Source organism: Anomaloglossus baeobatrachus, chromosome 1, assembly GCF_048569485.1.
Source record: "Anomaloglossus baeobatrachus isolate aAnoBae1 chromosome 1, aAnoBae1.hap1, whole genome shotgun sequence".
Classification (NCBI taxonomy): domain Eukaryota; kingdom Metazoa; phylum Chordata; class Amphibia; order Anura; family Aromobatidae; genus Anomaloglossus; species Anomaloglossus baeobatrachus.
This window is the reverse complement of record NC_134353.1, coordinates 834,869,814-834,896,855: the sequence shown is the minus strand read 5'-3', so window position 1 is coordinate 834,896,855 and position 27,042 is coordinate 834,869,814.

Genomic DNA, 27,042 nt, shown 5'->3' with positions numbered 1-27,042 from the left:
ACAACTTTGTGTATAATGTATAACTATCTGGCTTAAACGCATAAAAATTAGAAGTTTGAAAATTGAAATAATTTCATATTTATTTTATATTTACACTAATTTCATAAATAAATGTAAACCATACCTACCAAAATGTACCACTAACATGAAGTATAATGTGTCACAAAAAAACTATTTCAGAATCACCGGGAAATATTGAAGCATTCCAGAGTTATTACCATGTAATTTGACATTGGTCAGAATTGTAAAATTTGGCCTGGTCAGGAAGGTGAAACAGTCTTAGACTGAAGCTATTATTGTCCTACCCATAATATATGTGTTGTGGTTACTTAATAATATTATGTTTTGTCTTATAACTAGAGATGAGCGAGGTTCGAGGTTCGCCAATGTCATGTTCGAGTGATTTTGGGAGATGTTCGAGTCGTTCGACGAACTGGAACGATTTGGTAAAAGATTGGTAGTTCGAATTGTGTTCGAGAACGGTTCGATCAACAAAAAGCCTAGCTAGTTACTAGCTGGCTTCTCACTGTAATAGTGTGAGTTACTTTAAATCATGCTATTATCAAAATTCAGCGTATAGTGTGCAGGGGGGGGGTCAGGGTTTAGATCAGTGCTGCTGCTGAGCGCTGAAAGAATGCCGATCGCCATTTTTTTTTCCCTAACCGCGTGTACAGTGGGGTGGGCCAGGCTGTCAGCAAATCACAGAGACACACACTGCAATGTGGATTTTTGCCAGACAAATAAGGGTATGTGTCATAGACTATGCATGTCACATGTCTTTGCTCTATAAAATCCGGCCATTTTCCCCAACGCCGCCATTATCTCTCTGCTGTGGGTGGGTGACAGTCACCGCTTCAACTCCCGCTGCTGGTGCTGCTGTGTGCGCTATAGCCATACAGTGCTAACTACACAGCGCTTTAGGGATTAGGGACTACTTGCAATTTCATCCCTTTTCAGGGCTGCATTACAGCCGTTTATAGGCATTGTTGCTAGGCAGGTCCGTGCAAACGCTGTGCAGGGCTTTAGATAACAGCGTCTGGCTACATCAGCCCTGGAAAGTCCTTGCTGCATCTTTTCAATGGCAGGGATAAAAACTGAGGCTTCCTTTGCTGTCCTGCTAACTACAGCTACTGTGCATTCTACCCTCCTGCCCATTTTTGCTATGCTATTTTTATAGCAAACAGTGCTGACAATTAGTGGCATCCAAAAAGTGTCTGATATACTAATTTAGTGTCCCACTGCTGCCAAGCAAGGTCCACCACCTCTGCATTCTACCCTCCTGCCAATTTTTGCTACGCTATTTTTATAGCAAACAGTGCTGACACTTAGTGGCATCCAAAAAGTGTCTGCTATACTAACTTAGTGTCCCACTGCTGCCAAGCAAGGTCCACCACCTCTCCATTCTACCCTCCTGCCCATTTTTGCTATGCTATTTTTATAGCAAACAGTGCTGACACTTAGTGGCATCCAAAAAGTGTCTGCAATACTAACTTAGTGTCCCACTGCTGCCAAGCAAGGTCCACCACCTCTGCATTCTACCTTCCTGCCCATTTTTGCTATGCTATTTTTATAGCAAACAGTGCTGACACTTAGTGGCATCCAAAAAGTGTCTGCTATACTAACTTAGTGTCCCACTGCTGCCAAGCAAGGTCCACCACCTCTGCATTCTACCTTCCTGCCCATTTTTGCTACGCTATTTTTATAGCAAACAGTGCTGCCAGTTTTAGGGCCATAGTTGCATTGTCAGGGATAGTCAGTGTTGGATCTTCAGCTGTCAATAAAGCTAGACCACCTCTGCATTGTACACCACCTCTCCATTTTTGCTACGACATTTTATATGTCCAATCTGGTCACAAACAAAATGAGTGGCAAAAGGACAGATGCTAGTGGAAAGGGGAACAGGCGTGTAGGAAAGGTAAAAAACGTTTGTGTCCATGGGGGAGGTGGTACAGCTACAGTAACATCTGCTGAAGAAAGGCCATCTTCAAGCAAAAGTAAGATGTCTACTACTTTCCATGGACAATCCGATGTGCTCCCTTTTTCACGGAACAGAACTACTGTAAAAAAGGTAGATGATGCACAAAAAACGAACATGCTTGAATGGATCGCAAGTGCTCCAACAAGTGTCCTCTCCTCCACCTCAACTTCAACATCTAAAATACAACAGTCCTCTGAGTTGTCACCCCAATCGCACTTGCTTTTTCCCAGCTCTCAACTATCCACCCGCCCTGCAGAGTATGGGGTAACAGAGATGGGTGAGTCTGCAGAGTTGTTCAGTCACACTATAGGCTGGGAATCAGAGGTCTGCTCCCAAGCTACAGTGAGTACAGACCAGGAAATGGTCTGAAGTGATGCCCAGAAGCTTTGTCAGTCTAATTCAGGCCCTGATGACCAAGTTTCTAAGCATAATGTAGACCCTCATTCACAAACTGTAACACCTCTTGGTGGAGACTATGAGGAACATTCTGATGACGATGAGACTCAGATACCTGATTGGAATCACAACTTTACTTTTCAGTCAGGGCAGGAAGAGGTTAGGTCTGAGGGCAAGGGGAGTGCAAACACAACGGTTGATGATGAAGTTCTAGATCCCAGTCGAGGAGGTCAGCAGAGGCGGTGGAGAAGGATGATACTGACGATGAGGTTAGCTTGTGCCTTCCTGGACAAATTGGAGTACTGGCAGCACGTCAACAACTGCATCCTCAGCCACAACTCTGCCTCTGAGCACAAGTCGGGGTGGCTCTGCAGGTTGCATGGGCTCTAATAGTTGCATTGCCTGGTCCTTTGTTGAAATTGCAAATGATCACCAAACTCATGTGATCTGTAGGCTTTGTCGGCAATCTTTAAGTAGAGGCCAAAAACTCACTAGTTTGACCACTTCGTCCATGAACCGTCACATGAATAACAAGCATAAGTCCCAGTGGGAAGCTCACTGTGCTACAATGCGGCCTAGTGGAGCGGTTCCAACCACCGTCTGCCCCTTCAACTGTATCCGCGCGCTCTTCATCCTCTATGACTGTGGGGACAGCTGTCACACATGTTTTTCTATGCAGACCTTCCCCCTCTTTAAACGCAACAGACAGTTTGCTTGGCAGGTCATCAGTAGTTGTTTTTGGAGGTGAAACAGGTGCTGTTGTAGAGCTCTCTCAGACATCGAGAGCACCAACTTTGGATGAAGGCAATATCATGTCTCCGCCTGCACTTTCCTCACAGACCAGCAGTTTTCCAGGGACACCCTACTCCACAACGTCTCTACACAGCAGCCAGATCTCAGTCCCTCAGATGTGAACAATTAAAAGACCATTTCCTTTGAGCCATGACAAAGCTAAGAGGTTGACTTTCACCCTCTTTAAGCTGTTGCTACAGAAATGCTGCCTTTCTGCCTGGTGGACACACAGGATTATCGAGACCTTTTGTCCGTCATAGTGCCCCAGTACCAGATGCCCAGTCGCCCCTACTTCTCCAAGAAATGTGTGCCTGCGCTACACCAGCATGTTGCACACAACATCACTGCTTCCTTGAGAAACTCTGTGTGTAACAGGGTGCATATCACCACCAATACTTGGACCAGTAAGCATGGGCAGGGTTGTTACATGTCGCTGACTGGGCACTGGGTAACTATGGTGCGAGATGGAGAAGGGTCTGCTGTACAAGTCTTGAGGTCCCCACGACTTGTGCGTCAATCCTCTGCATGTCGAAGTTCCTCCACTGCTTCTGCCTCCTCAACCTCATCTGGGTCCTCCACCTCCGCCCCAAGCCTGCGTGATCAGGCCACTCGCGTTGTAACTGCACAAAAGGAATCACGCACACCTCATTACTATGCTGGCAGCAGAGCTCAATGGCATCAGGCGGTCTCTTTACCTTGAAATGTCTTGGAAATAAGAGTCACACAGCGGATGAGTTGAGGTCAGCTCTTGCGAGCGAGTTTAGTAAATGGATGTCTCCACTCAACCTGCAGCCAGGGAAGGCCGTGTGCGACAATGCTGCAAACCTGAATGCGGCCCTAAGCCGGGGTAAGGTGACACACATGCCTTTTATGGCTCACATGTTGAACCTTGTTGTCCAGCAATTTTTAACCCACTATCCCGGCCTAGACGGGCTTCTGCACAGGGCACGGTCACTCTCTGCTCACTTCTGTTGTTCAACCGGTGCAGCTGACTGACTTGCATCACTCCAGAAGTCTTTCGGCCTGCCGGTTCATCGCCTGAAATGCGATGTGCCAACACGCTGGAAATCGACTCTCCACATGTTGCAGCAAATGTGGCAGCACCGTCGAGCCCTGGTGCAACACGTTATGACGTATAGCCAGGGCCAACGAGATGCAGAGGTGGGGAAGATCACGCTGCTGGAATAGTCTCAGATCAAGGACCTATGCACCCTTCTGCACAGTTTCAATATGGCGACTAATATGTTTAGCGCTGACAATGCCATTATCAGCATGACAATTCCAGTCATTTAAATGCTGGAGCAAACGCTAAACACAATTCGGAGTCAGGGGGTGGGACAAGAGGAAGGGGTGGAAGTACAGGAGGATTCATATGCACAAAGGATACCAACATCTACAAGGTCCAGACGTTCATCATCACCGAGGCGGCAGGCATGGGACGGTGGGGGAGAGGGATTAACAAGGGCGCATGGTAGCAGCCAAAATGTTGAGGAAGGTGCAGGAGCCCAGGAAGAAATGGAGGACGAACTATCGATGGGCATGAAAGACTCAGCAGATGAGGGAGACCTTGGTCAAATTTCGGTTGAACGAGGTTGGGGGGAGATGTCAGAGGAAGAAAGCACGGTTATCACCTCACCGCCACAAACACAGTGAGGACTTGGTCCACATGGATGTGCAAGACACATGAGCGCCTTCTTGCTTCACTACCTACAACATGACCCTCGGATTGTCAAAATTAGAAGTGATGATGACTACTGGGTTGCCACACTATTAGCTCCCCGGTACAAATCCAAATTTGGAGAAATAATTCCAGCCATAGAAAGGGACGCACGTATGCAGGAGTATCAGCAAAAGCTGTTAATCAATCTTAGCTCTGCTTTTCCACCAAACACCAGTGGTGCACGGAGTGAATATCCCAGTTGTAACTTGCCAAGAATGGGACTGTCTCGTCATTATCAGTCAAACCGTAACAGCAACACCGTATCTGGTGCTGGTAACAGCAATTTTATGGAATTGTTTCATAAATTTTTTAGACCATCCAATGCAAGGTCAAAAGAGACAAGAAGTCTGACACATAGTCAACGGCTGGAGAGGATGATACAGGAGTATCTCCAAATGAACATCGATGCCATGACTTTGCAACTGGAGCCTTGCTCATTTTGGGCTTCAAATCTTGAAAAATGGCCAGAGCTCGCCACTTAGGCCTTGGAGATCTTGTCATGTCCAGCAGCCAGCGTTGTCTCAGAACGTGTCTTCAGTGCTGCTGGGTGTGTGCTGACAGATAAGCGCACGCGTATGTCCAGTGACAATGTGGATAGACTAACGTTCATCAAGAAGAACAAGTCATGGATCCGCAAGGACTTTACTACCCCTGTGTCATCCTGGGGAGAGTAAAGGCTGGCATATTTTGGAATGTGCTTCACGCAAATCAACCTGTCAAGTTTGCAACTGGGGGACAAGTGATGCCACTGAAGTGGTGTGTGTGGCCCAATTTTTGGGAAAAAGGGAGACTCTGCTTGGAGTCCACTTCCTGTGTTTTTAAAAATGAGCCAGGATGAACAAGTCATGGTTCAGCAAAGACTTGCTACCTACCCCGGTGTCATCCTGGGGACAGTTAAGGCTGGCTTATTTTTGAATGTGCTTGATGCAAATCAACACATCCAGTTTGCAACTGGGGCACAAGTGATGCCACTGAAGTGGTGTCTGCGGCCCAATTTTTGGGAAAAATGGAGGCTCTGCTTGGAGTCCACTTGCTGTCCTTTACATGATTTTAGAAGGGCATGACATGCCTATATCTGTGTCTCCTCCTTTTTTTTACTCGTCCAGCTATTTTGTTTTTGCATGTGTATATGTCCTTGTCACTTTCCCATGTGTTTGTGGTGTCTTGGGAGTTTTTTTTTACCTTTTGGACACCTTTGAAGGTGTTTTCTATGTGTTTTTATGTGTTTGCCTCCCATTGTTTTCAATGGGGTTCGAGTGGTTTATCGAACGGTTCATCGAATGTTCGTTGAACGGGTCCTCCGTTCGACGAACCGAACCAAACTCGAACGCCAGGGGGGTGGATCATCTCTACTTATAACTACTGTGTTTCCACGGAAATAAGACTTAACCTGAAAATAAGGCCTAGCAGGATTTTTCAGCAAGGCTTAAATATAAGACCTATACCGAAAATAAGACCTAGTCACTGTTCAATAATGAAGTGTCTGTGCAGCTAAAAAAGTCAAAGAATACTGCAGGACACTTCAATATAGAAAGCAGGCACCCCCCAAAAGAGAGAAGACAGAAAACCTCGCGATTATGCTCACCAGATGCCAACCTGGAGTAGTGGAACGCATCAAGGATCTGCGGTGGAATGCACACCCAGACACATCAGATCACACACCCACACACATCAGATCCCACACATACACATGAGATCGCACACACAATCACCCATCAGATCACACACACTCACCACATCCAACAGTATCAATTGCTTCTGGGCAGCATAAGGACCTGGGACACTGTGCAGTGGAATGCCAGGACCTGTGGATGGAATGCATGGAGGGCCCAGCGGTGGAGCGCATCATAGAGACAAGAGAGCAGAGAGTCTTATGCTGACTTTAAGCAAGTGGTATCACCAAATGTGGTGTGTGTGTGCGAGCGTGATTGCATGTGCTATCTCATGTGTGTGTGATCTGATGTGTGAATGTCGGCCAGAAGCAGGGGAGGATGGTGTGCAGCTTACAGTATATGCTGGGAGCGCCTACCGCAGATTTGAGAAGGACCTGGGAGCTACGCAGATGCCTGGGATCTCGTAAGAATGACGATCCTGGGAAGGGGGATCTGCAATTTTTTGGGGGGGGGTAAATTTCGCCAAGCATGTTTCCCTGAGAATAAGCCCTCCCCCGAAAATAAGACTTGGTGCTTTTTTGGGGGAAAAAATATATAAGACAGTGTCTTATTTCGGGTAGTTGCCTTATAACTAGTCTAGGTAAAATTGAAATAATTTGTCAGTACTCTGACTTCCTGCTAAGCCTCAGATAGACTTTTGTTATACAAAGTATAAAACAGCAAATCTGAGGAGGGGACAAGAAAAAGTAGAAGCTGAGCTAATGATGAAACAAGGGGGTATGTCTCAGACTCCTTTTTTTCCCCCTGATAGCACTGTAGCTAAACTGTTGTCCCAAATAGCAGTGTCTAACCTAATGGACCCTAGCTAAAAGACATGTGGTGCATGCCCATGATCGGTATTTGCAGCATTTTAGACATAGCATGCTTCAGCTGAGTCCTAAACGCTGCGGTGTACAGTACAAGCATAGTGGACGGGATTTATAGAAATCCTGTGCCAATGTGCTTCTTTTTTCCGCAGCAAACACTGACCTTACAGAGCATCTTTCCAGAGCACAGCATGTCAATTGTTTACTGTGGAATCGCATGCGTCCTCCGTAGGGAGAACACAATCAAGAGACTGCAGTGCACTGAACCCTAATTGTGGGCACAGTCAGCTGCGGTGTCCTATGTTCTTCTGCGGAGGAGACATGCGACCCCTTCGGTCAGGACTAGAGATGAGCGAACCGGTCGCGGTTCGGCTAGAGGTCGGTTCGCCGAACGGGGGTCCTGTTCAAGTTCGGTTCGTCGAACGTTCGACGAACCGAACTCGAACTGCATAGGAAACAATGGCAGGCAATCACAAACACATAAAAACACCTAGAAAACACCCTCAAAGGTGTCCAAAAGGTGACAAACAACTCACAACACAAAACAAACACATGGGAAAGTGACAAGGACATATACTCATGCGAAAACAAAAGAGATGGACAAGGAAAAAGAGGGGGAGACACAGATATAGGCATGGCACGCCCTTCTAAAATCATGTAAAACACCGCAAGGTGACCCCAAGCGGAGTCTCCCTTTTTTCCAAAAATTGGGCCCCACACACACCCACCCCTTCAGTGGCAGCAGTTGTGCCCCAGTTGTACACTTCACAGCTAGATTTGCATCAAGCACATTCAAAAATACGCCATAATTAACCGTCCCCAGGATGACACCGGGGTAGGTAGCAAAGTCGTTGCTGAACCATGACTTGTTCAGCTTGGCTTCTTTTAAAAACAATGTAAGCAAGGGTTACTCCAAGCGGAGTCTCCCTTTTTTCCAAAAATTGGGCCCCACACACACCCACCCCTTCAGTGGCAGCAGTTGTGCCCCAGTTGTACACTTCACAGCTAGATTTCCATCAAGCACATTCAAAAATACGCCATACTTAACCGTCCCCAGGATGACACCGGGGTAGGTAGCAAAGTCTTTCCTGATCCCAGCTCTGTTCATCTTGGATCATTTTTAAAAACAATGTAAGTAAGGGTTACTCCAAGCAGAGTCTCCCTTTTTTTCCAAAAATTGTGCCCCACACACACCCACCCCTTCAGTGGCAGCAGTTGTGCCTCAGTTGTACACTTCACAGCTAGATTTGCATCAAGCACATTCAAAAATACGCCATACTTAACCGTTAGTGATGAGCGAGTACTAAAAAGCTCGGGTGCTCGAGGCTCGGGCCGAGCATCCCAAGATACTCGTGTACTCGGCCCGAGCACCGAGCCCAATGTTATCCTATGGGAGACCCGAGTATTTTTGTGAAATGACCCCCGGCAGCATGTAGAAACCCTAAAAATGGCACAAAAGTCTCAGAAGAGTGCTCAAATGACATGGCAACAGCATGGGGAAGACCCCTTGAAGCATTTATCATTCAAAAGTCACAGCTGTGAACAATTTTGTCCGCGTTTTACGCCATTTTTGCGGACTCACCAGAAAACCTTCAAAAATGACACCAAAATGAATTTTCATGGCGGAAATGTTAAGGGCACATACCCAATAGTGAGATAGAGCTAATGTATGTTACTTTTTGAGATTAATACATGAAAGATTTTACGTAAAACATTGTGTGGCACTCCGATGTCCCTGAGAAGAGACGTACATAAAGGCCTCTGAGTCTAATGTGCCCATTTTGAGGAAGTGAGTCTTTGTAGTATTTTCCTTTGCCAGGGCAGTCCAAAATTGTGAGGTTCACCAATGCCCCTGCATACAGACGTGTATGAGGGCCTGTAAACCTGAAGTGCCCATTGTAAGGAAGTGGGTCTATTGTAGTATAGCCCTTAGGCAGGGCAGCCAAAAATTGGGAGGCTCCACGTTGTCCCTGGATAGAGACGTGCATGAGGGCCTCAAAACATTAAGTGTCCATTGTCAGGAAGTGGGTGTATTATAGTATAGCCCTTAGGCAGGGCAGCCAAAAATTGGGAGGCTCCACGTTGTCCCTGGATAGAGACGTGCATGAGGGCCTCAAAACATTAAGTGTCCATTGTCAGGAAGTGGGTGTATTATAGTATAGCCCTTAGGCAGGGCAGCCAAAAATTGGGAGGCTCCACGTTGTCCCTGGATAGAGACATGCATGAGGGCCTCAAAACATTAAGTGTCCATTGTCAGGAAGTGGGTGTATTATAGTATAGCCCTTAGGCAGGGCAGCCAAAAATTGGGAGGCTCCATGTTGTCCCTGGATAGAGACGTGCATGAGGGCCTCAAAACATTAAGTGTCCATTGTCAGGAAGTGGGTGTATTATAGTATAGCCCTTAGGCAAGGCAGCCAAAAATTGGGAGGCTCCACGTTGTCCCTGGATAGAGACGTGCATGAGGGCCTCAAAACATTAAGTGTCCATTGTCAGGAAGTGGGTGTATTATAGTATAGCCCTTAGGCAGGGCAGCCAAGAATTGGGAGGCTCCACGTTGTCCCTGGATAGAGACGTGCATGAGGGCCTCAAAACATTGTTCCCATTGCAAAGGAGCAGGTCTCCTGTCGTTGTAATGTCCATTCTGCAAAGAATGGTCGAAAAAATTTACCACTGGGGGTATACCTGAAACAAACGCCTAACTATTGTAACGGTCATCATGGTGGCGCATGAGGAGAAGGAGGAGCAGTCCAGCGATTATCCAAAGTCCAGAAGTGTGTACCCATGGGTGAGTGGAGGTACATGGCAAATTCCCGTTACAAACTTTAAATTCCGCTCTCATTTGCTGGTGGTGTGGTGAAGTCTGGCCCAATCCAACCCTTGTTCATCTTGATCAGAGTCAGCCTGTCAGCATTTTCAGTTGACAGGCGGCTGCGTTTATCTGTAATGATTCCACCTGCGGCACTAAAAACACGCTCTGACAAAACGCTAGCGGCAGGGCAGGCCAGGACTTCCAAGGCGTAGAGAGCCAATTCATGCCACGTGTCCACCTTGGATACCCAATAATTGTAAGGCACAGAGGAATGTCGGAGTACAGTTGTTCGATCTTCAAGGTACTCCTTGAGCATCTGGGCAAACTTAGGATTTCTTGTGGCCCTACCCCGCACCTAAGGGGCTGTGGTACGTGAGGGGCTGAGAAAACTGTCCCACATCTTAAAGACTGTTCCCCTACCTCTGGCGGATTGGACTTGTGCCTCTCTCGGCTGTACGCCTTGGTTGTCCACTGATTCCTGACCTATGCCGCTAGCGTTTTTTGAGGGGAATGCTTTGCCTACTTCCGTGACTATGGCCTTCCGGAACTGCTGCATTTTGGTTGACCTCTCCGCCTCGGGAATAAGAGACATAAAGTTCTCCTTGTAGCGTGGGTCTAACAGTGTTACCAACCAGTAATGATTGTCGGCCAAGATGTTCTTAACGCGAGGGTCACGAGACAGGAAGCTTACCATAAAGTCAGCCATGTGCGCCAGACTCTTAACAGCCAGGACTTCAGTAGCCTGACCAACACGATGACTGAACATGCTGTCCTCCTTCTCCTCCTCCTCCTCCTCATCTACCCTGTCCTCTGGCCAGCCACGCTGAACCGAGGATATGACTGGTGTGCATGTCATATCCTCAATTTGGCCGGAGAGTTGCTCCATGTCTTCATCCTCCTCCTCGTCATAGTCCTCCACTGCACTTTGTGATGAGACGAGGCTGGGCTGTGTGTTATCACCCACACCCACTACTGTTTCTTGCTGCAACTCATCGCGCTCCGCCTGCAATGCATCATGTTTGTTTTTGAGCAGAGACCGTTTTAGAAGGCAGAGTAGCGGTATGGTGACGCTAATAATGGCGTCATCACCACTCACCATCTTGGTGGAGTCCTCTAAGTTTTGGAGGATGGTACATAGGTCGGACATCCATCTCCACTCCTCAGGTGTTATGTGTGGAGTTTGACCCATTTCCCAACGGCTTAGGTGATGCAGGTACTCAACAACTGCCCTCTTCTGCTCACATATCCTGACCAACATGTGCAGAGTTGAATTCCAACGCGTGGGGACATCACACACCAGTCTGTGAGCCGGAAGATGCAAACGACGCTGAAAGCCGGCAAGGCCGGCTGAAGCAGTAGGTGACTTTCGAAAATGTGCAGACAGGCGGCGAACTTTTACCAGCAGATCAGACAGCTCTGGGTATGACTTTAGAAACCGCTGAACCACGAGGTTGAGCACATGGGCCAAGGCATGGAACATGTGTCAGCTGGCCTCGCCTCAAAGCCGCCACCAGGTTCCGGCCATTGTCACACACGACCTTTCCTGGCTTTAGGTTCAGAGGTGTGAGCCAGTGATCTGCCTGCTATTTCAGAGCTGTCCACACCTCTTCTGCATTGTGGGGTTTGTCACCTATGCAGATTAGCTTCAGCACAGACTGTAGACGCTTCGCCGAGGCAGTGCTGCAGTGTTTCCAGCTTAGGACTGGTGTGGAGGGTAAAGTGGATGAGGATGCGCAGGAGGAGGAGGAGGCTGAAGAGCATGACATTCCGGAGCTGTAGAGTGTGGGTGAAACCCTGACTGAGGTAGGGCCTGCAAACCTTGGTGTGGGAAGGACGTGTTCCGTCCCTCGCTCAGACTGGGTCCCAGCTTCCACAATATTAACCCAGTGTGCCGTCAACGAGATGTAGCGGCCTTGCCCACAAGCACTTGTCCACGTGTCTGTGGTTAGGTGGACTTTGGGTGAAACAGCGTTGTTCAGGGCACGTGTGATGTTTTGTGACACGTGGTTATGCAACGCGGGGATGGCACACCGGGAGAAATAGTGGCGGCTGGGGACCGAGTAACGTGGGACAGCTGCCGCCATCAGGTCGCAGAATGCTTCTGTCTCCACCAGCCTAAAAGGCAACATTTCCAGCGCAAGCAGTCGCGAAATGTTAGCATTTAGAACTGTGGCATGTGGGGCGTTGGCAGTGTATTTGCGCCTGCGTTCAAAGGTTTGCTGAATGGATAACTGAACGCTGCGCTGGGACAAGGACGTGCTTGATGATGGTGTTATTTCTGCGTAGGCAACTGCAGGTGCAGGACCGGAGGAGGCTTGTTCGCAGGCAGCATGGACAGGGGATTGGCTCACATGCACAACCAGCGAAGACGTAGCAGTGACATCAGCAAGCACTGCTCCTCGACTCTGTTGTACTTCCCACAAAGTCGGGTGCTTGGCTGACATGTGCCTGATCATGCTGGTGGTGGTCAGGCTGCTAGTTTTGGTACCCCTGCTGATGCTGGCACGGCAGGTGTTGCAAATGGCCTTTTTAGAATCATCTGGAGCCAACTTAAAAAACTGCCAGACTCGGGAAGACCTAACATTTGTACAGGCACCTTGTGTCATGTTGTTGTTCCGGGGAACGGTTGCCTGACTTCTGCCTGGAGCCACCACCCTGCTTCTTACTGCCTGTTGGGATGCTACGCCTCCCTCCCCCTGTGCACTGCTGTCCTCGCTCTGCAACCCCTCCTGCCAGGTTGGGTCAGTTACTGGATCATCCACCACGTCGTCTTCCTCTTCCGCACCCTGCTCCTCCTCCTGACTTCCTGACAATTGTGTCTCATCATCGTCCACCCCTTGTTGAGACACGTTGCCAACTTCGTGAGAACGTGGCTGCTCAAATATTTGGGCATCTGTACATACGATCTCCTCATGACCCACTTCAACATGAGCTGGCGAGAGGCCAGAATGTGCGAATGGAAACGTGAACAGCTCTTCCGAGTGTCCAAGTGTGGGATCAGTAATGTCCGAGGACGTGTACTCAGCCTTGTGGTAGGAAGGAGGATCAGGTTCTGAAATGTGTGGTGCAGTATCACGGCTACTGACACTTGACCGTGTGGAAGACAGAGTGTTTGTGGTGGTGCCAATCTGACTGGAAGCATTATCCGCTATCCAACTAACAACCTGTTGACACTGGTCTTGGTTCAAGAGCGGTGTACTGCTGCGGTCCCCAAGAATTTGGGACAGGACGTGCGAGCGACTAGATGTGGCACTTTGTTGTGGCGAAATTAGAGCTTGCCCACGACCTCGGCCTCTGCCTGCACCACCATCACGTCCACTTCCTTGTTCCTTGCCAACGCCCTTGCGCATTTTGCAATGCTGTGCTGACATGTATTCACTAGACTTGTGCGTTATATCCAAGTTTGTGTAAATCGTGCACCTGTACGCTGCCACCGACAGGCACACACGTGCGGATTTTAAATGCAAGCACGGACGCACTAAGAACCTAACAGGTTTTTAGGAGCGACAATTACTGAGAAGTCTGACACTATCAGCCACTGCTGACTGACGTGTATTATACACTACACTTGTGCGTTATATAATAGTTTGTGAAAAACGCACACAAGTGCACCTGTACGCTGCCACCGACAGGCACACACGTGCGGTTTTTAAATGCAAGCACGGACGCAATAAGAACCTAACAGGTTTTTAGGAGCGACAATTACTGAGAAGTCTGACACTATCTGGACTGTTTTAGACTGTGTACACCAGCCCCAGATATGATGAAGGCTGGTATACGGTCACCACTAGGAATGGCTATATACCCTGCCTGCCTGCCTGCCTGCCTGTATACTGCTACAATAGTCCTAACAAGGACTTTTCTGGTCACTAGCCTGTATTCCGACCTGGCTATACCCTGCCTGTATATAGCAACAATAGTCCTGCCTGCCTGTATACAACTTATTGTATGTCCTGAGAAGGACTTCTGGTCACACTGTTTGCAGCCCTGCTACGGAAATAACTATAAAGGGCCGCAAACCTTTCCCTGAAGCAGCAACCCTCTCCCTGCACTGACTGTCTGGATGGCTGTGAGCAGAGCACAGCGCGCCCGCCGGTATAAAGGCTCGGTCACGCTGTGCGGGCCAGCCAATCACTGCAATTCCACAACTAACAGGGCTGTGGCATTGCAGTGGTCTGCCAGCCAATCCCTGCATGAGGGCTGGCTCTCAAAAGAGCGCCAACATGCAGGGATGAAGACCACGAGTACAGCATGAGTATCACGAGATTACTCGGTCCCCGCCGAGTAGCCCGAGTACAGTGATACTCGTGCGAGTACCGAGTAGTAACAAGCATACTCGCTCATCACTATTAACCGTCCCCAGGATGACTCCAGGGTAGGTAGCAAAGTCTTTCCTGATCCCAGCTCTGTTCATCTTTGCTTCTTTTAAAAACAATGTAAGCAAGGGTTACTCCAAGCGGAGTCTCCCTTTTTTCCAAAAATTGGGCCCCAAACACACCCACCCCTTCAGTGGCAGCAGTTGTGCCCCAGTTGTACACTTCACAGCTAGATTTGCATCAAGCACAGTCAAAAATACGCCATACTTAACCGTCCCCAGGATGACTCCAGGGTAGGTAGCAAAGTCTTTCCTGATCCCAGCTCTGTTCATCTTGGATCATTTTTAAAAACAATGTAAGTAAGGGTTACTCCAAGCGGAGTCTCCCTTTTTTTCCAAAAATTGTGCCCCACACACACCCACCCCTTTCAGTGGCAGCACTTGTGCCCTAGTTGCAAAGAGGATGTTTTGATTTGCATCAAGCACATTCCAAATCCACAAGCATTTACTCTCCCCAGGATGACACAGGGGTAGTAAATTCCTTCTGGATCCATGACTTGTTGATGTTGATGAACATCAGTCTGTCCACATTGTCACTGGACAGACGCGTGCGCTTATCTGTCAGCACACACCCAGCAGCACTGAAGACACGTTCAGAGACAACGCTGGCAGCTGGACACGACAAAATCTCCAAGGCGTATCTGGATAGCTCTGGCCATTTTTCTAGATTTGAAGCCCAAAATGAGCAAGGCTCCATTTGCAAAGTCATGGCATCGATGTTCATTTGGAGATACTCCTGTATCATCCTCTCCAGCCGTTGACTATGTGTCAGACTTGTTGTCTCTGGTGGCCTTGCAAAGGAGGGTCTAAAAAAATTATGAAAAGATTCCATATAATTGCTGTTACCAGCACCAGATATGGTCCTACTGGTACGGGTAGACTGTTGAAGATGACGAGACCGTCCCATGTTTGTCAAGTTACAACTGGGAGAATCACTCCCTGCACCTGCACGGTTGTTTGGTGGAAAAGCCGAGCTAAGATCGAGTAACAGCTTCTGCTGATACTCCTGCATACGTGCATCCCTTTCTATGGCTGGAATTATGTCACAAAATTTGGACTTGTACCGGGGATCTAATAGTGTGGCAATCCAGTAGTCATCATCACTTCTAATTTTGACAATACGAGGGTAATGTTGGAGGTAGTGCAACAAGAAGGCACTCATGTGTCTTGCGCAGCCATGCGGACCAAGTCCACGCTGTGTTTGTGGCATAGAGGTGCTAACCGTTCTTTCTTCCTCTGACATCTCCCCCCAACCTCTTTCAACAGAAATTTGACCAAGGTCTCCCTCATCCGCTGAGTCTTCCATGTCCATGGACAGTTCGTCCTCCATTTCTTCATGTTGTCCTGCACCTTCCTCAACATTTCGCCTGCTACCATGCGCCCTTGTTGATCCCTGTCCCCCATGGTCCCATGCCTGCCGCGTTGGTGATGATGAATGTCTGGACCTTGGTGATGTTGTTGTTTTTGCGCATATGAATCCTCCTGTAGTTCGTCCCCTTCCTGTTGTCCCACCCCCTGACTCCGAATAGAGTTTAGCGTGTGCTCCAGCATGTAAATGACTGGAATTGTCATGCTGATAATGGCATTGTCAGCGCTAAACATATTCTTCGCCATGTCGAAACTGTGCAGAAGGGTGCATAGGTCCTTGATCTGAGACCACTCCATCAGGGTGATCTGCCCCACCTCTGCATCTCGTTGGCCCAGGCTATACGTCATGACGTATTGCACCAGGGCTCGGCGGTGCTGCCACAGTCGCTGTAACATGTGGAGAGTTGAATTCCAGCATGTCGCCACATCGCATTTCAGGCGATGAACCGGCAGGCCGAAAGACTTCTGGAGCGATGCAAGTCGCTCAGCTGCGGCGCTTGAACGGCGGAAGTGAGCAGACAGTTTTCGTGCCCTGTTCAGAAGGCCATCTAGGCCGGGATAGTGTGGTAAAAATTGCTGGACAACAAGGTTCAACACGTGAGCCATACAAGGCACGTGTGTCACCTTGCCCAGGCGAAGGGCCGCACCCAGGTTTGCAGCATTGTCGCACACGGCCTTACCAGGTTGCAGGTTGAGCGGAGACAACCATTTATTAAACTCGGACCGCAGAGCTGACCACAACTCCTCAGCTGTGTGACTCTTATTCCCAAGACATGTAAACCTAAAGACCGCCTGATGCCGTTGCGCTCTGCTGCCAGCATAGTAATGAGGCGTGCGTGATTCCTTCTGCGCAGTGAGAACGCTGGTGGCCTGACCAGGCAGGCTTGGGGCGGAGGTGGAGGACACAGATGAGGTGGAGGAGGCAGAAGCAGTGGCGGAACTTGGACAGATAGAGGATTGACACACAAGTCGTGGGGACGGCAAGATTTGTGCAGCAGACCCTTCACCATCTATCACCATAGTTACCCAGTGCCCAGTCAGCGACATGTAACGTCCCTGTCAATGCTTACTGGTCCAAGTATGCTGGTGTGTTACATCTCGTGGCTCTCCTGAGGCAAGGACTGAGGCAGTCTCCCATTCCTTGCCTGCCACGAGCACTCCTGCTCAGCAGCGCCGAAGGTCTGCCAGACTGCGCAGTGTGCAGGAGATACCTTCTCAGAGAGGCAGCAGAAGGGTGACACCTAGTGGTTCTCCTGTTACAAGGAGTGAAGCTGTCTCCCATTCCTGGCCTGCCGCAGACTCTCCTGCTCAGCGGCCCCGAAGGTCTGCGAGGCTGCGCAATGTGCAGAGGTTTACTGCTCAGGGAAGCAGTGAGATTCCCGTTATCTCTGCACATTGTGAGACCGAGGATCCCGCCTCTATTTCCCAGAGGCAGGAGGGTGAGCATGTGCAATGCGTGGTGGGTCCTGATTCGCTCACTGACGTCACACGGCTTGATGACAAGGCTGATGACGTGGTGAATCCTGACTGGCCAGGCTGGGACGTCGTGGACCCTGATTGGGTCAAGTCCGTCATCTCCGCCTCGCGCCCGCCCTCAGGTGGAGCTGCACCTCCTTAAAAGCTCCCCCTGCCATCATGGCGGCGCGCGACCGTCCTTCTATGTTTGGATGTCTGGCAGCGTGCTGCCACGCCACTGCTCAGGCATTACTGTCTCTTGTGGGCTTGGCCCTTGCTGCTCCGGCAGTACCTCGTTTGCAGGCCGTGTTCCTGCCTTGCTGCTCCGGCAGTACCCCCGTCAACAGGCCGTGTTCCTGTCCCAGGTGAGCTCCTCAAGTCTCCATTGGACTCACCTGGTTATTGAAAGCACACGTGCGTGGGCACCTCTGTGCTACCCTCGTGCCATATTCTCGTGACTTCCACTGGCACACGTGCGTGGGCACCTCTGTGCTTCCCCGTGCAACAGGTACACCGAGCCGTGAGATCTGTGCCATACAACCCTCACGGGTTAGGGCAGATCGGTGTACATAGATCGTCTGTGACATTCCAGACGATCGCTAGCAGCAACCCGCTCACTCTTCACCCACCATAGCGGCGGTCCCTTACACCGCACATTGGACCTTGACCGGCGGAAGCAGTCCATTTCCCATCTTGGCACGCTTCCCCGGGTCCCCCTCGTAACATTACAGTCGCGCCAAAGGTCTGGCTATGGCTGAAGAGCAGCAGCAGTTGCTGCGTTATGTGCAGCAGTTGGAGTCACGATTGGCAGCAGTGGAGCAGTCTTCCTCCGATAAGACTACTCTGACGACAGTCGCCACCCAGGCGGCTACCCAGGCTGTGCTATTGGGCGGAAGGTCTCCTCGCCTTGCGCTTCCAGAGCGCTTTAGCGGCAACAGCTCTGAGTGCCGTGGTTTTATAAACCAGGTTACCACCTACTTAGAGCTGTCCGCGACTCTTTACGCTACCGAGAAGGCGAAGGTAGCCTTCGTCCAGTCCCTGCTCACAGGGAGAGCGCTGAAGGGGTCCACGCCGTTGTGGGAGCGCGGAGATCGTGTGGTGAACAACTTAGCAGCTTATCTTGGGGCCATGAGAATGGTGTTCCTCGGGCCTCAAGTCACCCACGATTCCGCGCTGCGCCTCCTACGACTTCGGCAAGGGTCTGCTTCAGTCGGGGACTTTGCTGTACACTTTAGGACACTGGCCGCAGAGCTGGACTGGCCGGATAAGGTCCTTGTCCCTGTGTTTTGGGAGGGCCTGGCAGGGTTTGTCAAAGACGCACTGGCCACACGTGAGGTGCCTGCCACTTTAGAGTCCTTGATTCAGGTTGCCTCTCGCATAGACATCCGCCAGGCGGAGCGAAGGCTCGAGGTCTCTTCAGCACCCACGTCTTCTCGGCCTAAAAAGCGTCTGACTCCCGTCTTCCATCAGACAGGTCCCCCAGCCAGTCCTGTAGGCGACTCCGTGGAGTCAATGGAGGTGTCCAAGGTGGTCTCCTCTGCCCCAGGTTCTCGGTCTTGTGTCATCTGCTTTTCCTGTGGGCAGAGGGGACACATAGCTACCCGATGTCCCAAACCGTCGGGAAAAGACAGCGTCTAGTTTCTATCAGAGGGGGGACTCTAGACGCTACTTCTCCCTCTAGGTTGACTATCAGCGCCCAGTTGCAGTTTGGCACTACTCTCTTCTCTGCCCTGGCTTGCTTGGACTCAGGCGCTGAAGGCAATTTCATCTCGACCTCCCTGGCAACCCGATACTCAGTTCCCCTGGTTCTGTTGCCCAAGCCACTCAGGGTCCGGGTAGTCGACGGGTCCATACTACTCGATCCTATCACCCAGATCACCATCCCTCTCAGGATGGATGTACCACCGGGACACCATGAGCAGGTGTCCTTCCTGGTGCTTCCAGGGGGGACGGATGAGATCCTACTGGGCCTTCCCTGGTTGAGACAGCATGCTCCTATACTCAACTGGGCAACAGGGGAGATCTCATCCTGGGCAGGATCCTGTAGAGAGCACCTCGTGACTACCGAACCACCCGCTACCATTAGGTCGGTTGGGTCCTCAGGGAATACTGAGGGGCCGGGTTTACCGACACCTTATGAGGCCTACAGGGATGTCTTTTCCAAAAGGGCCGCAGATACTCTTCCTCCCCACCGGCCATATGATTGCCGAATAGACCTGAAGCCAGGCTCCGAGCCCCCTAGGGGCAGAGTGTATCCACTCTCTGCTCCAGAGACGGAGGCTATGTCCAAATATATTCAGGACAGCCTGGCGAAGGGGTTCATTCGCAAGTCTATTTCACCGGCTGGTGCAGGGTTCTTTTTTGTGCAGAAGAAGGAAGGGGATCTGCGCCCCTGTATCGATTACAGGGGATTAAATGCAATCACAATCAAGAACAAATACCCTTTGCCCCTCATTACTGAGCTATTTGATCGATTCCGCGGGGCAAAGGTCTTCACAAAGCTGGATCTACGCGGGGCGTATAATCTAGTGCGAGTCCGAAAGGGCGATGAGTGGAAGACCGCCTTTAACACCAGGGACGGTCACTACGAGTATCTAGTAATGCCCTTCGGACTCTGCAATGCCCCCGCCGTATTTCAAGACTTTGTGAATGACATTTTCCGGGATTTGTATCTTTCCGTGGTTGCATACCTGGATGACATTCTTATCTTCTCCCCCGATCTTACCACCCATCGGAGGGATGTCATCCGAGTACTTAAGAGGCTCCGCACCCATTCGTTATATGCTAAGCTGGAAAAGTGCGTTTTTGAACAGGAATCCTTGCCGTTCCTGGGGTACATAGTGTCCAGTCAGGGGTTAGCAATGGATCCGGGGAAGTTGGAGACAGTGATGAACTGGCCTGAGCCCCGCTCGCTGAAGGCGATCCAGCGATTCTTGGGGTTTATCAATTATTATCGCCAGTTCATTCCCAACTTCTCGACGGTGGCAGCACCCATCATTGCCCTTACCCGCAAGGGCGCTAATCCCAAAGCATGGACATGGGAAACGGTAGAGGCATTTCACACTCTCAAAACTCACTTCTCCAGAGCTCCCATCCTTCATCGTCCAGACATCTCCAAACCCTTCCTACTGGAGGTAGACACCTCTTCGGTCGGTGCAGGTGCAGTCCTGTACCAGAAAAACGAACGAGGAAGGAAACATCCGTGTTTCTTTTTCTCCAAGACCTTTTCTCCGGCCGAGAGGAACTACTCCATAGGGGATAGGGAGTTACTGGCGATGAAACTAGCTTTCCAGGAATGGCGGCATCTCCTGGAGGGTGCGAAGCATCCATTTGAGGTTTTTTCTGACCAAAAAAACCTCACATACCTCCAGACAGCACAACGCCTGAACCCAAGGCAGGCCCATTGGTCTTTATTCTTCTCCCGGTTCCGCTTTATTATCCGCCACCTGGCCGGTGAGAAGAACGTACGGGCCGATGCCTTGTCACGTTGTATGGTTGTGTTGGAGGAGGACGAGGAGGAGCCTCGTCTTATACTACCCCCGGACAGCTTGAGGATGGTCACTCCCACTTCTTTGGACCAGGTGCCACCTGGCAAAACCGTCGTTCCCCCTGAACTACGGAACGAGGTGCTATCGTGGGCCCATGCCTCCAAGGTCGGTGGTCACTTCGGGGTCAAAAGGACCAGAGACCTGGTGACCAGGCATTATTGGTGGCCGAGACTACCCCAGGACATACAGGAATATGTGGGAGCCTGTATGTCGTGTGCTCGGAATAAGCCGTCCCGGCAGAGACCGGCAGGTCTTCTTCACCCACTGCCAGTGCCGGATCGTCCCTGGGAAGTGGTAGGGATGGACTTCCTGGGAGATCTGCCCAAGTCAGCAGGGCACAGGGTCGTATGGGTCATCACGGACCACTTCTCTAAAATGGTCCACTTGGTGCCTCTCCCACGACTCCCGACGTCACGTGCTCTCGCCACCTTGTTCATTCGGCATGTATTTAGGTTGCATGGCATGCCTGACAAGGTGGTGAGCGACCGGGGTCCCCAGTTCGCGTCTCGCTTCTGGAGAGAGCTCTGTAAGCTCCTGCAGATAGAGCTGAACATCTCCTCCGCATACCATCCCGAGACCAATGGACTAGTGGAGAGGACTAATCAGACCTTGGTAACTTACCTCCGCCATTTTATATCCGCGCACCACGACAACTGGGCTAACCTCCTTCCTTGGGCCGAATTTGCCATTAACAATTCGGTCCATGAATCCTCTGGCCAGACTCCGTTCCTACTCAATAACGGACAACATCCCAGAATCCCGGTTCCGATGCCCATTACGTCACCCGATACTAGAGTGGAGGATTGGGCGACCAAGGCCCGGGAGATCTGGGATGACACCCAAGAGGCTCTTAAAAGGGCTAAAGACCGGATGGTGACAACGGCTGATGTTCGCCGCCGCCCTGCACCATCCTTCGCCCCTGGTGACCTAGTATGGCTGTCCTCTAAGAATGTTAACCTACGGGTACAGGCAGCCAAATTCGCCCCTAGGTATCTGGGTCCGTTTAAAGTACTACAGCAGGTAAACCCAGTGGCATATCGACTCCAGCTCCCTCCACGCTGGGCTATAGCCAACACCTTTCACGTGTCCCTCCTGAAACCCGTACGACTTAATAAATTCTCGGGGTCCCTGCCAGCTCAAACCGACTCCCTGTCCGACGACCTTGAGGTGGCAAAACTTGTGGAGACAAAAGTCATACAGGGCAAGAGGTACTACCTCGTGGAGTGGGCCGGCCGTGGTCCGGAGCATAGATCCTGGGAGTTGGAGGATCATATCCACGCCCCGGGTTTGATAGCGGCCTTCGAGCACGGACAGGTGGGGGGGCCTAGACGGGGGGGTAATGTTACATCTCGTGGCTCTCCTGAGGCAAGGACTGAGGCAGTCTCCCATTCCTTGCCTGCCACGAGCACTCCTGCTCAGCAGCGCCGAAGGTCTGCCAGACTGCGCAGTGTGCAGGAGATACCTTCTCAGAGAGGCAGCAGAAGGGTGACACCTAGTGGTTCTCCTGTTACAAGGAGTGAAGCGGTCTCCCATTCCTGGCCTGCCGCAGACTCTCCTGCTCAGCGGCCCCGAAGGTCTGCGAGGCTGCGCAATATGCAGAGGTTTACTGCTCAGGGAAGCAGTGAGATTCCCGTTATCTCTGCACATTGTGAGACCGAGGATCCCGTCTCTATTTCCCAGAGGCAGGAGGGTGAGCATGTGCAATGCGTGGTGGGTCCTGATTCGCTCACTGACGTCACACGGCTTGATGACAAGGCTGGTGACGTGGTTTATCCTGACTGGCCAGGCTGGGACGTCGTGGACCCTGATTGGGTCAAGTCCGTCATCTCCGCCTCACGCCCGCCCTCGGGTGGAGCTGCACCTCCTTAAAAGCTCCCCTTGCCATCATGGCGGCGCGCGACCGTCCTTCTATGTTTGGATGTCTGGCAGCGTGCTGCCACGCCACTGCTCAGGCATTACTGTCTCTTGTGGGCTTGGCCCTTGCTGCTCCGGCAGTACCTCGTTTGCAGGCCGTGTTCCTGCCTTGCTGCTCCGGCAGTACCCCCGTCAACAGGCCATGTTCCTGTCCCAGGTGAGCTCCTCAAGTCTCCATTGGACTCACCTGGTTATTGAAAGCACACGTGCGTGGGCACCTCTGTGCTACCCTCGTGCCATATTCTCGTGACTTCCACTGGCACACGTGCGTGGGCACCTCTTTGCTTCCCCGTGCAACAGGTACACCGAGCCGTGAGATCTGTGCCATACAACCCTCACGGGTTAGGGCAGATCGGTGTACATAGATCGTCTGTGACATTCCAGACGATCGCTAGCAGCAACCCGCTCACTCTTCACCCACCATAGCGGCGGTCCCTTACACCGCACAGTGGACCTTGACCGGCGGAAGCAGTCCATTTCCCATCTTGGCACGCTTCCCCGGGTCCCCCTCGTAACATTGGTGTAGCGCGGGCACACCTTTCTTAGAGAAGTAGTGGCGACTAGGCATCTGGTACTGGGGCACAGCGACAGACATAAGGTCTCTAAAATCCTGTGTGTCCACCAGGCGGAAAGGCAGCATTTCGGTAGCCAAGAGCTTACAGAGGGATAGAGTCAACCTCTTAGCTTTGTCATGGGTCGCAAGAAGTGGCCTTTTATTTGACCACATCTGAGGGACAGAGATCTGGCTGCTGTGTGTAGACGGTGTTGAGTAGGGTGTCCCTGGAAAAATGCAGGTTTGTGAGGAAAGTACAGGCGGAGACATGATGTTGCCTTCATCCAACGTTGGTGCTATCGATGTCTGAGAGAGCTGTACACACTCACTTGTTTCCCTTTCCAAACCAACTGACGACCTACCAAGCAAAGTGCCTGTTGCGGTTACAGTGGTGGAAGTTGTGGGTGGAAAAACAGGTGTGACAGCTGTCCCCACAGTCCTAGAAGATGAAGAGCGCGCGGATGCACTAGAAGGGGCAGGCGGTGGATGGTTCTCTCCGCTAGGCCGCATTGCAGCAAGGTGAGCTTCCCACTGGGAGATATGATATTTATTCATGTGACGATTCATGGAAGAAGTTGTCAAACTGCTGAGGTTTTGACCTCTACTAATAGAACCATGACAAATTTTACAGATCACATAATTTGGGCGATCTTTTGCTATGTCAAAAAAGGACCAGGCTAGGCAAGGCTTAGAGGGCATGCGACCTGTTGATCCACCCCGACTAGTGCTCAGAGGCAGAGTGGTGGCTGAGGATGCAGTTGTAGACGTGCTACCAGTACTCCGACTCTGTCCAGGAAGGCGCAAGGTAACTTCGTCATCAGTTGCATCCTCCTCCACCACCTCTGTTGACCTCCTCGAGTGCCTGACTGTGGGTTGACAGTAGGTGGTATCTAGAACTTCATCATCAATTGTTGTGTTTGCACTCCCCTCCCCCTCAGACCGAGCCTCTTCTTGCCCTGACCGAATATTTAAGTTGTCATCCCAATCGGGTATCTGCGTCTCATCTTCATCAGTATGTTCCTCATTGTCTATAACCAAAGGTGTTAAAGTTTGTGACAAAGGGTCAACATTATGCTCAGAAACTTGGTCCTCACGGCCTGAATCAGAGTCACAAAGGTTCTGGGCATCACTGCAGACCATTTCCTTTTCTGTACTCACTGTAGCTTGGGAGCAGACCTCTGATTCCAAGGCTATAGTGTGACTGAACAGCTCTGCAGACTCAGCCATCTCAGTTCCACCATACTGTGCAGGGCTGATGGAGACTTCAGAGCTGGGAGAAAGCAAATTTGATTGGGATGACAACTCAGAGGACTGGTGTTTTTTGGATGCGGTACTTGAAGTGGCTGAGAGGGCACTTGTTGGACCACTTGAGATCCATTCAAGCATTTTCCTTTTTTGGCCATCATCTACCTTTGTTCCTGTTGTTCGTGTCCGTAAAAAAGGGAGCACATCGGATTGTCCACGGTAAGTAGTAGACATCTTACTTTTGCTGGTAGATGGTCTATCTTCAGCAGATGATAATGGAGCTTTGCCACCTTCCCCACGGATAAAACCTTTTTTTCCTTTTCCACCACGCCTCTTCCCCTTTCCACCAGCATCTGTCATTTTGCCACTCATGTTGATTGCGACAAGAGTGTGCACTGAAAATGTGGTAGTAAAAATTGAGAGGTGGTGTAGATTGCAGTGGTGGTCTAGCTTTATTAACAGCAGAATAATAAAGAATAAATATCCCTGACAATTCAACTACGGCCCTTAAACTGACAGCATAAATTGCTAGTATAATGGATTAGTAAATATCAGTTTGAGTGTGCAATGCAGGCAGACGTGCTGCAAATATCTTTGCACTAGTGGGACTAGACAAAAGTCCAATAGCCACGTTTAGGATGCCACGAGGTACACTGAGTGTTTGCTAGTATAATGGCTTAGTTATGAGTTGGAGTGTGCAATGCAGGCAGACGTGCTGCAAATGTCTTTGCACTAGTGTGACTAGACAAAATTCCAATAGCTACGTTTAGGATGCCACTAGGTACACTGAGTGTTTGCTAGTATAATGGCTTAGTTATAGTGAGTTGGATTGTGCAATGCAGGCAGACGTGCTGCAAATGTCTTTGCACTAGTGTGACTAGACAAAAGTCCAATAGCCACGTTTAGGATGCCACTAGGTACACTGAGTGTTTGCTAGTATAATGGCTTAGTTATAATGAGTTGCAGTGTGCAATGCAGGCAGACGTGCTGCAAATATCTTTGCACTAGTGGGACTAGATAAAAGTCCAATAGCCACGTTTAGGATGCCACTAGGTACACTGAGTGTTTGCTAGTATAATGGCTTAGTTATAATGAGTTGGAGTGTGCAATGCAGGCCGACGTGCTGCAAATATCTTTGCACTAGTGTGACTAGACAAAAGTCCAATAGCCACATTTAGGATGCCACTAGGTACACTGAGTGTTTGCTAGTAGAATGGCTTAGTTATAATGAGTTGGAGTGTGCAATGCAGGCAGACGTGCTGCAAATATCTTTGCACTAGTGGAACTAGACAAAAGTCCAATAGCCACGTTTAGGATGCCACTAGGTACACTGAGTGTTTGCTAGTATAATGGCTTAGTTATGAGTTGGAGTGTGCAATGCAGGCAGATGTGCTTCAAATGTCTTTGCACTAGTGTGACTAGACAAAAGTCCAATAGCCACGTTTAGGATGCCACTAGGTACACTGAGTGTTTGCTAGTATAGTGGCTTAGTTATAATGAGTTGGAGTGTGCAATGCAGGCAGACGTGCTGCAAATGTCTTTGCACTAGTGTGACTAGACAAAAGTCCAATAGCCACGTTTAGGATGCCACTAGGTACACTGAGTGTTTGCTAGTATAATGGCTTAGTTATAATGAGTTGGAGTGTGCAATGCAGGCAGACGTGCTGCAAATGTCTTTGCACTAGTGTGACTAGACAAAAGTCCAATAGCCACGATTAGGATGCCACTAGGTACACTGAGTGTTTGCTAGTATAATGGCTTAGTTATAATGAGTTGGAGTGTGCACTGCAGGCAGACGTGCTGCAAATATCTTTGCACTAGTGGGACTAGACAAAAGTCCAATAGCCACGTTTAGGAAACCACTAGGTACACTGAGTGTTTGCTAGTATAATGGCTTAGTTATAATAAGTTGGAGTGTGCAATGCAGGCAGACGTGCTGCAAATGTCTTTGCACTAGTGTGACTAGACAAAAGTCCAATAGCCACGTTTAGGATGCCACAAGGTACACTGAGTGTTTGCTAGTATAATGGCTTAGTTATAATGAGTTGGAGTATGCAATGCAGGCAGACGTGCTGCAAATGCCTTTGCACTAGTGTGACTAGACAAAAGTCCAATAGCCACGTTTAGGATGCCACTAGGTACACTGAGTGTTTGCTAGTATAATGGCTTAGTTATGAGTTGGAGTGTGCAATGCAGGCAGACGTGCTGCAAATGTCTTTGCACTAGTGTGACTAGACAAAAGTCCAATAGCCACGTTTAGGATGCCACTAGGTACACTGAGTGTTTGCTAGTATAATGGCTTAGTTATAATGAGTTGGAGTGTGCAATGCAGGCAGACGTGCTGCAAATATCTTTGCACTAGTGTGACTAGACAAAAGTCCAATAGCCACGTTTAGGATGCCACTAGGTA